The 13,912-nt window shown below is 43.5% G+C and overlaps 1 protein-coding gene across 1 annotated transcript in view; it reads right to left on the bottom strand.

Annotated features, from left to right (window-relative positions):
• LOC132765103 (zinc finger protein 271-like) overlaps window positions 1–8,111 on the bottom strand; it is a 39,238-nt gene extending 31,127 nt beyond the window's left edge. Inside the window, exon 1 of the mRNA XM_067463407.1 lies at window positions 7,831–8,111. The gene's annotated coding sequence lies outside the window, so the exon portion shown is untranslated. The remainder of the gene's footprint in view (window positions 1–7,830) is intronic.
• Window positions 8,112–13,912: the final 5,801 nt, after the last annotated feature.

The following is a 13,912-nucleotide window of genomic DNA, read 5'->3' as shown; positions in this document are numbered from 1 at the left end:
CAAAGGTCATGGAAAATGAACATGCAAAAATACTGTGGGACTTTCGAATCCAGACTGACAAAGTTTTGGAACACAATACATCAGACATCATGATTGTGGAAAAGAAAAAAGTCTGGATTACTGATGTCGCCATACTGGGTGACAGTCGCATTGAGGAAAAACAACAGGAAAAACTCAGCCGCTATCAAGACCTCAAAATCAAACTGCAAAGGCTCTGGCATAAACCATTTCTGGTGGTCCCAGTGGTCATTGGCACACTGGGTGCCGTGCCAAAAGATCTTAGCCTCATATCGTGCCAACTTTTCCAGTTGTTTCTCTTCAATCCTGCAGTCACCTGGAATTGCAACATCGACAATCCACACATCATCATCATCATCATCACAAGACAGTATATTTCTAAGAATCTTTAGGTCTTGCATTGGAAGTTGAGCACAGATCCAAAATGGATAGCCTAGAGCACGTATGGACCTAGAGATTCCTAGAGAGAACATTTAAATCAAATCTACACATAATCAAAACCACAAAAGTCTGACCCACAAATGTGTAGGATTGAGTGAGTCACTCATAGCTGGCTGAGCAATGAAGTTATGAGAACCAATAGAAATGCCAACGAAATATGTAAGTTTTTGAGTTCAGCAGAACTCACCACCTGGCTAAATGCTACAAAAAAGGAGGGGAAGGAAAATAAAGAAACGTAAAAATTAGGGAAGATTTTGAAGCCGTGTGGTCTGCAATTAAATTCATTTCCAAGATAGTGATCACATACTGAATGAATCACTTGTTTTTATTGTGTTGTACCTAGAAATGACTACTGTGATAAAGAATCATTGACCAGTTCTGATTTATATAAATGTGTAACATATTGTTGGAAGCTTTCCAAGATGGTTGTAAAACTCACAACAATCCTATGAAGCATCCTATAAATACTACTATAATCACAATGAAGAATTGGGGGGGGGGGATTTAAGCAGAGAATTGTGCTACCAGACACAATTCAAAGTGCTGGCTTTAGCCTATAAAGCCCTAAATGGTTCTGGCCCAACCTACCTGTCCGAACGCATCTTCTCATATGAAACAGCTGGGACATTAAGATTGTTTGGGGAGGCCATGCTCTCAATCCCACCTGCGTCAGAAATACATTTGGTGAGGACGAGAGACAGGGCCTTCTCGGTGGTGGCCCCTCAGCTATGGAATACCCTTCCTAGAGACATTAGATCGGCCCCTTCTTTGTTAGCATTTCGGAGGAAAGTGAAAACCTGGTTGTTTGAGCAGGCATTTGAAAAGGCAGTATAACAAACATAGAAGTATGGAACGATTGGATGATGAAATTGGATCTTGATTTTAACTAAGAGACATGAATGAGTTATGTTTTATTGACTTTGTATTGATCATATATCATGCCATTGTTTTAAATTGTTTTATGATGTTTTGAGCATTGAATTTTGCTACTGTAAATTTATTTTATTTTATTTATTTATTTGCTGCATTTGTTAACCGCCGCTCTCAGCCCTAGGGCGACTCGCGGCGGTGTACAACATGTAAAAACACATTTCACAATAAACTACAACAACAAAAAACAACTGTAAACAGCTTTGAGTGGCCCGTGGGCTGAGAAAAGTGGTATATAAATATATTAATTAATTAATTAATTAATTAATTAAAAGACTTCCTGATTTGTTGTTTGGCTCCACAATTGCGATGCCGTGCTATTTACACTCTTCACCCACTTTCAGTAGGAGCCTCCGGTGGCATAATGGGTTAAGCCCTTGTGCCAGCAGGACTGCTGACCAAAAGGTCGACAGTTCGAAACCAGGGTGCAGGGTGAACTCCCGTCTGTCAGCTCCAGCTTCTCATGCAGGGACATGAGAGAAGCCTTCCACAGGATGGTAAAACATCTGGGTGCCCCATGGCAACGTTTTTGCAAATGGCTAATTCTCTCACACCAGAAGCGACTTGCAGTTTCTCAAAAAATAAAAAACCCACTTTCATTCAAGTAGCTTTATTAATCTATTGCAGAGAAAATAATGGACCATCTTGTGGCATCTTAAAGATGAACTGCTCTCCTCTTTGGACTGGATGGATACATATAGAAGTATTGGGAAAGAGAGGAGAACGAATGTCAATGAAAAGCAAAAAGCGCAGCCTGAAAATATTTCTATGTAAAGCTTAAGATAAGCAAAGTGACCTTAAGATAAGCATAGCAGCAACAACAGGAACTGGCAGGAGCATGGATTGTCCCAGTTTCTCAATGTTAATTAGTAGCTGCAATACAACTAAATGCTGTTTGTTTGATTTTTTACTGTTCAGTCTCAAAAGAAAGAGAGTGATTCTACCTTGACAGTTCTACCTTGGCATTCTTTTGTTGGAGAATGGCAACATAGCTTGATTCTGTTCATTTAGGCCTGAATAATTATTTTCTGACTCACCTAGTATCTTAGATAAACAGGGATTATCACCAGAATGTTTCACCAAATGATTTTGAAAAATGAGGTAGACGTCAAGGAGAAGTAGGTGGAGGCTCCTTCTTTGGAATACCAAGTCTACAAATTTTGTGTTTTGTTTGTTTGTCTGTTTTTTTAATGCAGTACAACTGGTTTGGTTCACTCCTGACACGATAAATAAATTCAATTATAATGTTCCCCCATTTTAAATGTATGTTCTCCTATACTTTATCTTTTATTTTTATCTCTTTTTTTTTTTACTTTTTACACTTTGTTCATTGTAATAAAAATTATTTTACAAAAAAAAAGTGTGGTGGAGTTTCCTTCTCTGGAGGTTTTTAAGCAGAGGCTGGATGGCCTTCTGCCGGGAATGCTCTGATTGTGCATTCCTACATGGCAGAATGAGGGCTTCTCTTTCCAAGAGCGCTGGTGCCTCATCAAACTACAACCTCCATGATTCATAGCAGTGAGCCATGGCAGTGAAAAGTGGTGCCAAACTGCTTTAACTCAACAGTATAGATCAGGTATTGGCAAACTTAGACCCTCTGGGTGTTTTGGGCTTCAACTTCCACAATTCCCACCATTCCTAACAGCCTACTTAAGTAGCTGAGGGGGAACGGAAGGGGCTTGAGGCTGCTAGGAATGGTGGGAGTCGAAGTCCAAAACACCTGGAGGGCCCAAGTTGGCCCAGGCCTGGTATAGATGCACCCATGGTTGCTCATAAGCAATGAAAGCACCTTTAGTGTGGCTTGGAAGGTGACACATACCCCCAGATTTCCCTTCTTTGTTCCCTACACATTTCTCTGCAGATTCTGGCAAGGCATTGCTTGCTTTCCCCTGCAAACTGACCTTTGTTTTCTTTCCACATGCATGACCTCTATGTACTTACATTCCTCTCTCTGGCCATGAGGATTAGGAACTTACTTTTCAAAATAATGCAAGGCTTGTGTCAAAACACAGAAGCTGAAGAGCAGGCCGAATCTTTGTTATGGCCTCCTCTTGCCTGGTTCCGGAATATTATTTTATTTTGCAATGTAAGTTTGGAATGAGTTGTGTCCTTCCTTTCCTCCAGTGAGCCTAAGGCAACAGAGGTTGGTTGAATGTGTTGTCGAAGGCTTTCGTGGCTGGAACCAATGGGTTGTGGTGAGTTTTCCGGGACAAGAATTCATTATATGCATACATCAACATTAAAAACATTTATCTCAATATTAAAATACACTTTCCTAGCAGCCCTGCAAAGAAAGTGGCCCATACATTTATGAGGAGGGTCTTTTGTTATTAAGCCCACTCTCTGAACATCATCATCATCATCATCATCATCAACAACATCATTAGGAAGAACTTCCTGACTGTGAGAGCCGTTCAGCAGTGGAACTCTCTGCCCCGGAGTGTGGTGGAGGCTCCTTCTTTGGAAGCTTTTAAGCAGAGGCTGGATGGCCATCTGTCAGGGGTGATTTGAATGCAATATTCCTGCTTCTTGGCAGGGGGTTGGACTGGATGGCCCATGAGGTCTCTTCCAACTCTTTGATTCTATGATTCTATGATTCTATCATTATCATCATCATTACTATTATGGAGCCCCCGGTAGCGCAGTGGGTTAAACCCCTGTGCCGGCAGGACTGAAGACCCACAGGTCGCAGGTTCGAATTCGGGGAGAGGCAGATGAGCTCCCTCTATCAGCTCCAGCTCCTCGTGCGGGGACATGAGAGAAGCCTCCCACAGGATGATAAAAACATCAAATCATCCGGGCGTCCCCTGGGCAACGTCCTTGCAGACAGCCAATTCTCTCACAACAGAAACGACTTGCAGTTTCTCAAGTCACTCCTGACACAACAAAAAAAAAATCATTATTATTATTATTTGAAACACAACAAGATGAGTCCACAGCAGACAAGATCACTCTGCCGGCTGTTGTATTGGATCACATGTTGGACCCTTCCCAAGTGTCTAGGACTGTGTGATGTATCGGCGAATAATGCGTCCAGATCCCAGTAAGGTGGCCTTTTTCAGCTGACAGATGGTAATTTTGTCAGCGCCGATTATGTTCAAGTGCAGGCCAAGGTCTTTACGCACTGCACCCTGTGTGCCGATCACCACTGGGACCACCTTGACTGGCTTGTGCCAGAGTCTTTGCAGTTTGATCTTTAAATCCTCATATCGTGTCAGCTTTTCCAGTTGTGTCTCTTCAACTCTGCTGTCACCTGGGATTGCAACATCGATAATCCACACTTTGTTTTTTAACACAATTGTGAGGCCAGGAGTATTATGCTCCAAAACTCTCTGTCTGAATTCAAAAGTCCCAGAGTAGCTTGACGTGTTCATTCTCTGTAACTTTTCCTGGCTTGTGATCCCACCAGTTCTTTGTTGCAGGCAGATGGTATTTGTAGCACAAGTTCCAATGAATCATCTGAGCAACTGTGTTGTGCCTCTGCTTGTAGTCTGTCTGCACGATCTTCTTGCAGCAGCTGAGGATGTGATCTATTGTTTCATCTGCTTCATGATTTGGGATCTGTTGTTGACTTTTCAATTCTGGCTTTGATGGCACTGGTTCTAATGGCTTGTTCTTGGGCTGCAAGACTTTGCACAGATATACAGTAATGGGTCCGGCATAACGTTGGATAAGCGAAAATGTTGGATAATAAGGAGGGGTTAAGGAAAAGACTATTAAACGTCAAATCGCGTTATGATTTTACAAATTAAGCACCTAAACATCATGTTTTACAACAAATCAACAGAAAAAGCAGTTCAATACACAGTAACGTTATGTAGTAATGACTGTATTTACAAATTTAGCAACATCGCAGTGTACTGAAACAGCTGTGGATCCAGCAGGAGGCAAACTACGTTGGATAATACAAAACGTTGGATAAGCAAAGGATAAGCAAGAATCGACTATACAAAAATACAGATAATAGCAACTTCAAATGAAGGACTTATACTCAAGAATATCACAGTTGTGCAGTAGGACACAGAAACGCTTAGAGGGGATGAATGTGGGTAAACAACAATATGGGGGAGGTCATAACATCTATGTAAATATTCCAAAATTAAAATTAAAATAACCCCTAATCCCAAACACTTTTGGTCCAAGCGTTGGGATAAGAGATACTTCATCTGGTGTTATGGTTTATGATGATGATGACAGAGAAGGAGGAAGAGGAGAAGGGGAGAGGAGGAGGAGAAAGAAAGAAGAGAAGAAGAATGAGGGGAAGAAGATGGAGGAAAGGAATAATAAGGATGAGGAAGAAGAAAGAGATGAAGGGCAATGAATAAATAGGAAAGAAATGAATAATAGGAAGGAAAAGAAAGAGGTGGAAGAGGGGGAGCGGAAAGGGAAGAGGGAAAAGAAAAGGAAGAAGACTAAGGACAAGCAGAAAGGGAGAGAATAAGAAGCAGAAGGAAGAGAGAAGAAAAGGGAGGAAGGAGAGAAAGAAGGAGAAAAAGAATGGGAACAGTGGCAGGAGGAGATGAAAGAGGAGAAGAAGGAGGAGAAAGATAAGGAGGAGGAGAATGAGAATGGGGAAGGAGGATGAAAAGAATGAGTAAAGGAGAAAGTTAAGGAGCAGGAGAAGAATGAGAAAAGGAAAGGGAGAAGAAAGAGAAAGATATGCAAAAAAGAAAAGTGAGAACAGGGGAAGAAGGAGGAGAAAGATAAGGAGGAGGAGGAGGAGGAGAAAAGGAGGAGAAAGCTAAGGAGAAGGACAAGAATGAGAATACAGGAAAGTGAAGAAGAAAGAGAAGGAGAAGAATAAGGAGAAGAATGAGAAAAGGAGAAAGGTAAGGAGATAAAGAAGAATGACAACAGGGGAAGGAGAAGAAAGAGGATAAGAAGAAGGAGAAGAAGAATGAGAAAGGGAGAAAGGAGAAGAATGAAAACTTGGGAAGGAGGAGAAGGAGTAAGAGAAGAGTCGCCCGAAGAGACCGCTGTGAGAACAGCGGTATATAAGCAAAGTAAATAATAAATAAATAAATAAGAGAAGGAGAAGAATGAGAAAAGGAGAAAGAGAAGGAGCTAAAGAAGAATGAGAATAGCGGAAGGAGAAGAAAGAGAAAGAGAAGAATGAGATCAGGGGACGAAGGAGGAGAAAGATGAGAAGAAGAAGACTGAGAAAAGAAAAAGGAGAAAGATAAAGAGATAAAGAAGAATGAAAACAGGGGAGAAAGAGGAGAAGAAGGAGGAGGAGAAGAATGAGAAAAGGAGAAAGAAGGAGAAGAATGAAAACTGGAGAAGGGGGAGAAGGAGTAAGAGAAGGAGAAGAATGAGAAAAGGAAAAAGATAAGGAGCTAAAGAAGAATGAGAACAGCGGAAGGAGGAGAAAGAGAAAGAGAAGAATGAGATCAGGGGACGAAGGAGGAGAAAGATGAGAAGAAAAAGAATGAAAACGGGGGAATAACAGGAAAGAGGATAAGAAGAAGGGGAAGAAGAATGAGAAAACGAGAAAGAAGGAGAAGAATGAAAACTGGGGAAGGAGGAGAAGGAGTAAGAGAAGGAGAAGAATGAGAAAAGGAGAAAGAGAAGGAGCTAAAGAAGAATGAGAACAGCGGAAGGAGGAGAAAGAGAAGGAGAATAATGAGATCAGGGGACGAAGGAGGAGAAAGATGAGAAGAAGAAGACTGAGAAAAGAAAAAGGAGAAAGAGAAGGAGATAAAGAAGAATGAAAACGGGGGAATAACAGGAAAGAGGAGAAGAAGAAGGAGAAGAAGAATGAGAAAAGAAGAAAGAAGGAGAAGAATGAAAACTGGAGAAGGGGGAGAAGGAGTAAGAGAAGGAGAAGAATGAGAAAAGGAGAAAGATAAGGAGCTAAAGAAGAATGAGGACAGCAGGAGGAGAAAGAGAAGAAAGGGAACGGAGAAGAAAGAGGATAAGAAGAAGAATGAGAAAGAGAGAAAGAAGGAGAAGAATGAAAACTGGGGAAGGAGGAGAAGGAGAGAGGGAGGGAGGCAGAGAAGAATGAGAAAAGGAGAAAGATAAGGAGATAAAGAAGAATGAGAACAGTGGAAGGAGGAGAAAGAGAAGAAGAATGAGAAAGAGGGGAAGGAGGAGGAGGAGCTGGAGAAAGATAAGGAGGAGAAGAATGGGCATAGGAGAAGAAGGAGAAAGAGAAGAAGAATGAGAACGGGGAAAGGAGGAGAAGGGGTAGGGGAAGGTAGAGCAAGAAAGGAACAAGGAGAAGAGAGGAGGAGGAGATCCTTCTGAACGAGAGGCGTCCGCTCTTGGGATCCTTTGTTCGGCCTGGATCTCTCATTCAGCCCTGACAGCTCAACAGAAGGATCCCAGGGAGAGAGCCCAGACGGGGCCTTTTGGGCGAGACTGGGGCGAGTGGGCAGCCCCGGTGGCCTTTGGCTGGGCAAGAAGAGCCTGGCTCAGAACCCGCTTGGGTTGACTCACCAGAGAAGAGAGAGGGGCGAGGAGCAGCTGGCCTGCCTTCCCGCAGGAGGAGCAGGAGGAGGGCATGGGCTCCTTCCTTCTCCCTTCCTTCTCCCTCCGTTCCTTCCTTTCGCAAAGGCAGCTAATGCAATTCAGGCTGGAAGAAGGGTCTCTCTCTGTCTGTGGCTCTCCGATTCAGGCGAAGGAAGCTGCTGCAGAGCCGAGGAAGGCGAGGCAAGAGAGCGGCCTTCTCGCCGGCGTCGCAGGGCGACTAGTCCAGGGACCTCTGCTGGCCCCAAGCAGACAAGCAGCCCCGCCCGCCGCCTCCGCCTCCAAGGGACTCCAACTCCCAGCATCCCAGGTCGCCGGGAAGGCCTATGGGAGTGGCCCTCCTTGCCCAAAACTCACATCTTCCAGGAGTTTGGGACTCCAGCTCCAAATAGAGAAGGAATGCAATTCCCATCATCCCCAATTACAACTAGGGCAGAAGGACTGCAACTCCCATCATCCCCAATTACAACTAGGACAGAAGGACTGCAACTCCCATCATCCCCAATTACAACTAGGAAAGAAAGACTGCAACTCCCATCACCCCCAATTACAACTAGGGCAGGACTGCAACTCCCATCACCCCCCAATTACAACTAGGGAAGAAAGACTGCAACTCCCATCATCCCCAATTACAACTAGGGCAGAAGGACTGCAACTCCCATCACCCCCAATTACAACTAGGGAAGAAAGACTGCAATTCCCATCATCCCCAATTACAACTAGGGCAGAAGGACTGCAACTCCCATCACCCCCAATTACAACTAGGGAAGAAAGACTGCAATTCCCATCATTCCCAATTACAACTAGGGTAGAAGGACTGCAACTCCCACCACCCCCAATTACAACTAGGGAAGAAAGACTGCAACTCCCATCATTCCCAATTACAGCTAGGGCATGGGGAGCATGGGGAGTAATTGAGAAGCCCTTGATTTGGTGTTTGTAGTCCTCCATCTCGCCTTCTCCAGGTGGACTACAAATCTCTCAATCCCCAGCTATTCTCAGTCTCATCCTGGATTGAGAAGCCTTTACTTCCAATGTTTCTAGTCTTTCAGGTGTTTTTTTTTTTTTTGGGGGGGGGGGTCAAATCTAAATAAAGAAGGACTGCAACTCCCATCATCCCCAGTTACAACTAGGGTAGAAAGACTGCAACTCCTATCATCCCCAGTTACAACTAGGGCACCTCTAACTGAGAAGCCTTTGATTCAGTGTTCATAGTCCTCCACCTCACCTTCTCCAGGTGGAGGACTACAATTCCCACAATCCCCAGCCATTCTTACTCTCATCCTGGATTGAGAATCCTTTACTTCCAATGTTTCTAGTCTTCCAGGTGTTTGGGGGGGGGGGGCTTTAAATCTTAATAAAGAAGGATTGCAATTCCCATCATCCCCAGTTACAACTAGAGCAAAAAGACTGCAACTCCCATCACCCCCAACTACAACCAGGGCATCAGGGAGTCGTCCAACTGGAATTAAGAAGCCTTTGACCCAGTGTTTGTAGTCCTCCACCTTCTCCAGGACTACAATTCCCACTATCCCCAGCCATTCTCAGTCTCATCCTTGATTGAGAAGCCTTTGCTTCCAATGTTTCCAGTCTTCCAGGTGTTAGATGCTTCAAATCCAAATAGAGATGGACTCCAGGTCCCATCACAATAGGGCCATTCTCTAGGCGTTGTCATCCAGGATTAAGAATCCTTGGCTTCAGTGTTTCTAATGGAAAAACTGGGAATGGTACAGGCCTGGGCCAGCTTGGGCTATCCAGGTGCTTTGGATTTCAATTCCCATCATTCCTAACAGCCTCAGGCCCTTTCCTTTCCCCCCTCAGCCGCTTAAGCGGCTGAGGGGGAAAAGGAAGGGGCCTGAGGCTGTTAGGGATGGTGGGAGTTGAAATCCAAAACACCTGGAGGGGCCAAGCTTGCCCAGGCCTGATCTATACGCAGATGACGCCCAACTCTACTACTCCTTTTCACCTGTTGCCAATTTCTGGAGACACCAGACGTGGCCGCAGTGGTACATGCATTGTTTACACCCAGAGTGAACTATTGCAACACGCTCTATGTAGGTATTCCCTTCAAAAGCGTCCAGAAATGACAGTTTGCTGAAAGTGCTGTGGCCAGGCTTCTAACTTCAGAGAGCATACCACATCTATCCTGAAGCAGCTCCATTAGTTGCCTGTCTGTTTCTGGGCTCAGTTCAAGATGCTGGTGATCACCTATAAAGCTCTATATGGCTTCAACTCAGCTTACCTGGAGCACCATGTCCCCCATCACATCCCAGGGGAAGGACATAGATCCAGTGGGGAAACACACATTGCCACACGAGCTCGTACCATATGCAGCTACGGATTAAAAGAAAAGGCTGGACTGCCCTCCCAGAAGAATTAAGAGTAGCAAGCGAAATACATTGTTAAACTACAACTCCCACAATTTAATAGCATTGAGCCACGGCAGTTGAAAGTGGTGTCAAACTGCATTGCTTTTAGGAAGAGGCATGATGGACGTAAGCAAGTCCTTCTCACTCTGACATTCCCTTTGGTTTTAGTGTAATGCAGCATTTCAACCTGGGGGTCAGGACCCCTGGGGGGGGGTCATGAGGGGGTGTCAGAGGGGTCACCAAAAACCATCAGAAAACACAGTTTTTTCTGTTGGTCATGGGGATTCTGTATGGGAAGTTTCGCCCAATTCGCTCGTTGGTGGCGTTCAGGATGCTCTTTGATTGTAGGTGAACTATAAATCCCAGCAACTACAACTTCCAAATGTCAAGGTCTATTTTCCCCAAACTCCGCCAGTCCAGAATACTTTCTGGATATAAGTGAAGTACTACTCCAGAATTCAAGGTCAATGCCCACCAAACCTTTCCAGTATTTTCTGTTGGTCATTGGAGTTCTGTGTGCCAAATTTGGGAACTATAAATCCCAGCAACTACGACTCCCAAATGTCAAGGTTTATTTTCCCCAAACTCCACCAGTGTTCACATTTCAGCATTTCATTTGAGTATTTATGCCAAGTTTGGTCCAGATCTATCATTCTTTGAGTCCACAGTGCTCTCTGGTTGTAGGTGAACTACAACTCCAAAATTCAAGTTCAATGCCCACCAGATCCTTCCAGTATTTTCTATTGGCCATGAGAATTCTGTGTGCAAAGTTTGGTTCAATTCCACTGTTGGTAGAGTTCAGAATGCTCTTTGATTGTAGGTGAACTATAAATCTCAGAAACTACAACTCCCAAATGTCAAGGTCTATTTTCCCCAAACTCCACCAATGTTCACATTTCACCATATTGAGTATTTGTGCCAAGTTGGGTCCAGATCTATCATTATTTGAATCCACAGTGCTCTCTGGATGTAGGTGAACTACAACTCCAAAACCCAAGTTCATTGCTCACCAAACTCTTCCAGTATTTTCTGTTAGTCATAGGAGTTCTGTATGCCAAGTCTGGTTCAATTCCATCGTTGGTAGAGTTCAGAATGCTCTTTGATGGTAGGTGAACTATAAATCCCAGCAACTACAACTCCCAAATGACAAAATCAATCCCCCACAACCCAATCAGTATTCAAATGTGGGCGTATTGGGTGTTTGTGCCAAATTTGGTCCAGTGAATGAAAATATATCTTGCGTATCAGACATTATGATAATAACAATAGCAAAATGACAGTAAAGAAGTAGCAACAAAAATAATTTTCTCGTTGGGGGTCACCACAACAGGAGGAACTGTATTAAGGGGTCGCGGCATTCGTAAGGTTGAGAACCACTGGTGTAATGCTTTAATTTAATTGTCAGCCTTGAAGGCAGAGGGAGCTGTTTGGTTCTTTAACTTGCGCTGCCAAATATATTGTTGGCTCCCTCTATATAAACAAAGGATGACGAAAACAACAGCCTTGCTGAACTTGGCCGCAATCCTACATCTCATTATGTAGGAGGACCTCCTGCTGAACTCAGTAGGATATAATACTGCTCAGGAGATACAGATATAAAAACACGCTGCTGTTTGCTCGCCCAAGCCATCTACAACCTGGCACCTTGTGGATGATTCGGATGACAATTCCCATCAGTCACATCCATTAAAGAAAGGGTCCATGGGATATGTAGTCCTGGAGAGGCAGAGGACCTGCTTTGCTTCTTACCTGCTCGCTCCTGTCCTTTTTCCGTAGGCCACCAAGCAATGAAGAACTATAATCCCTCTCCTCTTATTACATCACTACCTGAAAGGAAATCCCGGAACATTCTTCCTATTACATACACACATGGATTCTCAGAAAGGCATGGGCAAACTTGGGCCTTCCAGGTGTTTTGGACTTCAACTCCCACAATTCCTAACAGCAGGTAGGCCATTAGGAATTGTGAGAGTTGGAGTCCAAAACACCTGGAGGGCCAAAGTTTGCCCATGTCTGCTGTAGAAGCATTAAAGGCAAATTTAAGATTACATAGTTTTACTGGTATTCTAAAAATAGCTTTGTGGATGCAGTATAATTTCTTATTTTTGCTAGTTGCTTGAGAGTTTGGGTTGCTTGAGATCTGGTTAACTGAGAGTCTACTGGATATTGAAACTGTAGATAATTATATATCAGAATGAGGGTGCAAATTTGCAGATATAGAAACGATGGGCCTGTTTCAAGCGGACTTTGACTTACTTTGTTCCATCACTTGTTGGCTATGGCCTCAGCGACCAGCAGAAAACAAACCTCAACAGGATTTGACCAAGATCTCCCTCCTATTTTAAACTTAACACTTTGTGGAAGAGAAGAAGCAGGGAATGGGAAAGTAAAAAGAAAAATAGCAACAGCAACTCTTTCCTTAAAGTTAGCTGCCTAAATCTAAACATGCTTTGCCTAGAAGCTGGTGAGTGACCAAAAGTAGCATGACATATGGAGAATTACAGTCTCAGCATTGCACATTGCAGTGGAAACAGAGTTGCACTTTTGACACCGTGATTTATGCACAGCCCCAATTTACTTTGTGCAATGTTGCTATTCTGAAAGGGGGAGACATAGTGCTGCTGTAATGTATCTCCACATGGGGGTATTTATGCTATGCTGACGGGATGTTGGATTGAAGCCTATACGCTCAGGCTGAGTCCATTCCATTCTAAACAAAATCATGAGATGGAAGAATTCTGAGCTGACAAAACAGACTGACCGCTTCATTAAGTGCTGGGAGGTAGAATCACATTTAAAAATCTCCCCTATATAAAAAGCACTCTTTGCACTCAGTGAACTAGTGTGCTATGGAGAAAATATTAGAATATTATTCTTAGTGTGTTTTTTTAAATAGAGGAGCAGTCAAGCTCAAGCAAACATAAACAGGTGGATCAAAAAGTTTTGCCTCTTGTGTCATAAAAATGTTATAAATGAACATATAACAGCTGAAGTTACTACAGATCATAGCCTGAACTATCCTCTACACCAGCGTTTCTCAACTTGGAAGTTGAGACCCCGGGGGGGGGGGGGGGATCGTGAGGGGGTGTCGGAAGGATCGCCAGAGACCATCAGAAACCACAACTCCAGAACTCAAGGTCATTGCTCACCAAACCCTTCCAGTATTTTCTGTTAGTCATGGGAGTTCTGTGTGCCAAGTTTGGTTCAATTCCATCATTGGTGGAGTTCAGAATGCTCTTTAATTGTAGGTGAACTACACACCCCAGCAACTACAACTCCCAAATGATGAAATGAATGCCCCAACCCCACCAGTATTCAAATTTTGGCGTATCGGATATTTATGCCAAATTTGGTCCAGTGAATAAAAATACATCCTGCATATCAGATATTTACATGATGATTCAGAACAGTAGCAACATTCCAGTTATGCAGTTGCAACAAAAATGTTATGGTTGGGGGTCACCACAACATGAAGAACTGCATTAAGGGGCCACGGCATTAGGAAGGTTACATTACATCCAGATAGCACTGTGGACTCAAACAATGATCCATCTGGACCAAACTTGGCACAAGAACTCAATATGCCCAAATGTGAACACTGGTGAAGTTTAGAGAAAATAGACCCTGACATTTGGGAGTTGTAGTTCCTGGGATTTATAGTTCATCTACAATCAAAGCACATT

Source organism: Anolis sagrei, chromosome 2 (assembly GCF_037176765.1).
Source record: "Anolis sagrei isolate rAnoSag1 chromosome 2, rAnoSag1.mat, whole genome shotgun sequence".
In the NCBI taxonomy this organism is placed as follows: Eukaryota; Metazoa; Chordata; class Lepidosauria; order Squamata; family Dactyloidae; genus Anolis; species Anolis sagrei.
Note: the sequence above shows the minus strand (reverse complement) of the source record. Positions and strands in the feature narration are given on the sequence as shown.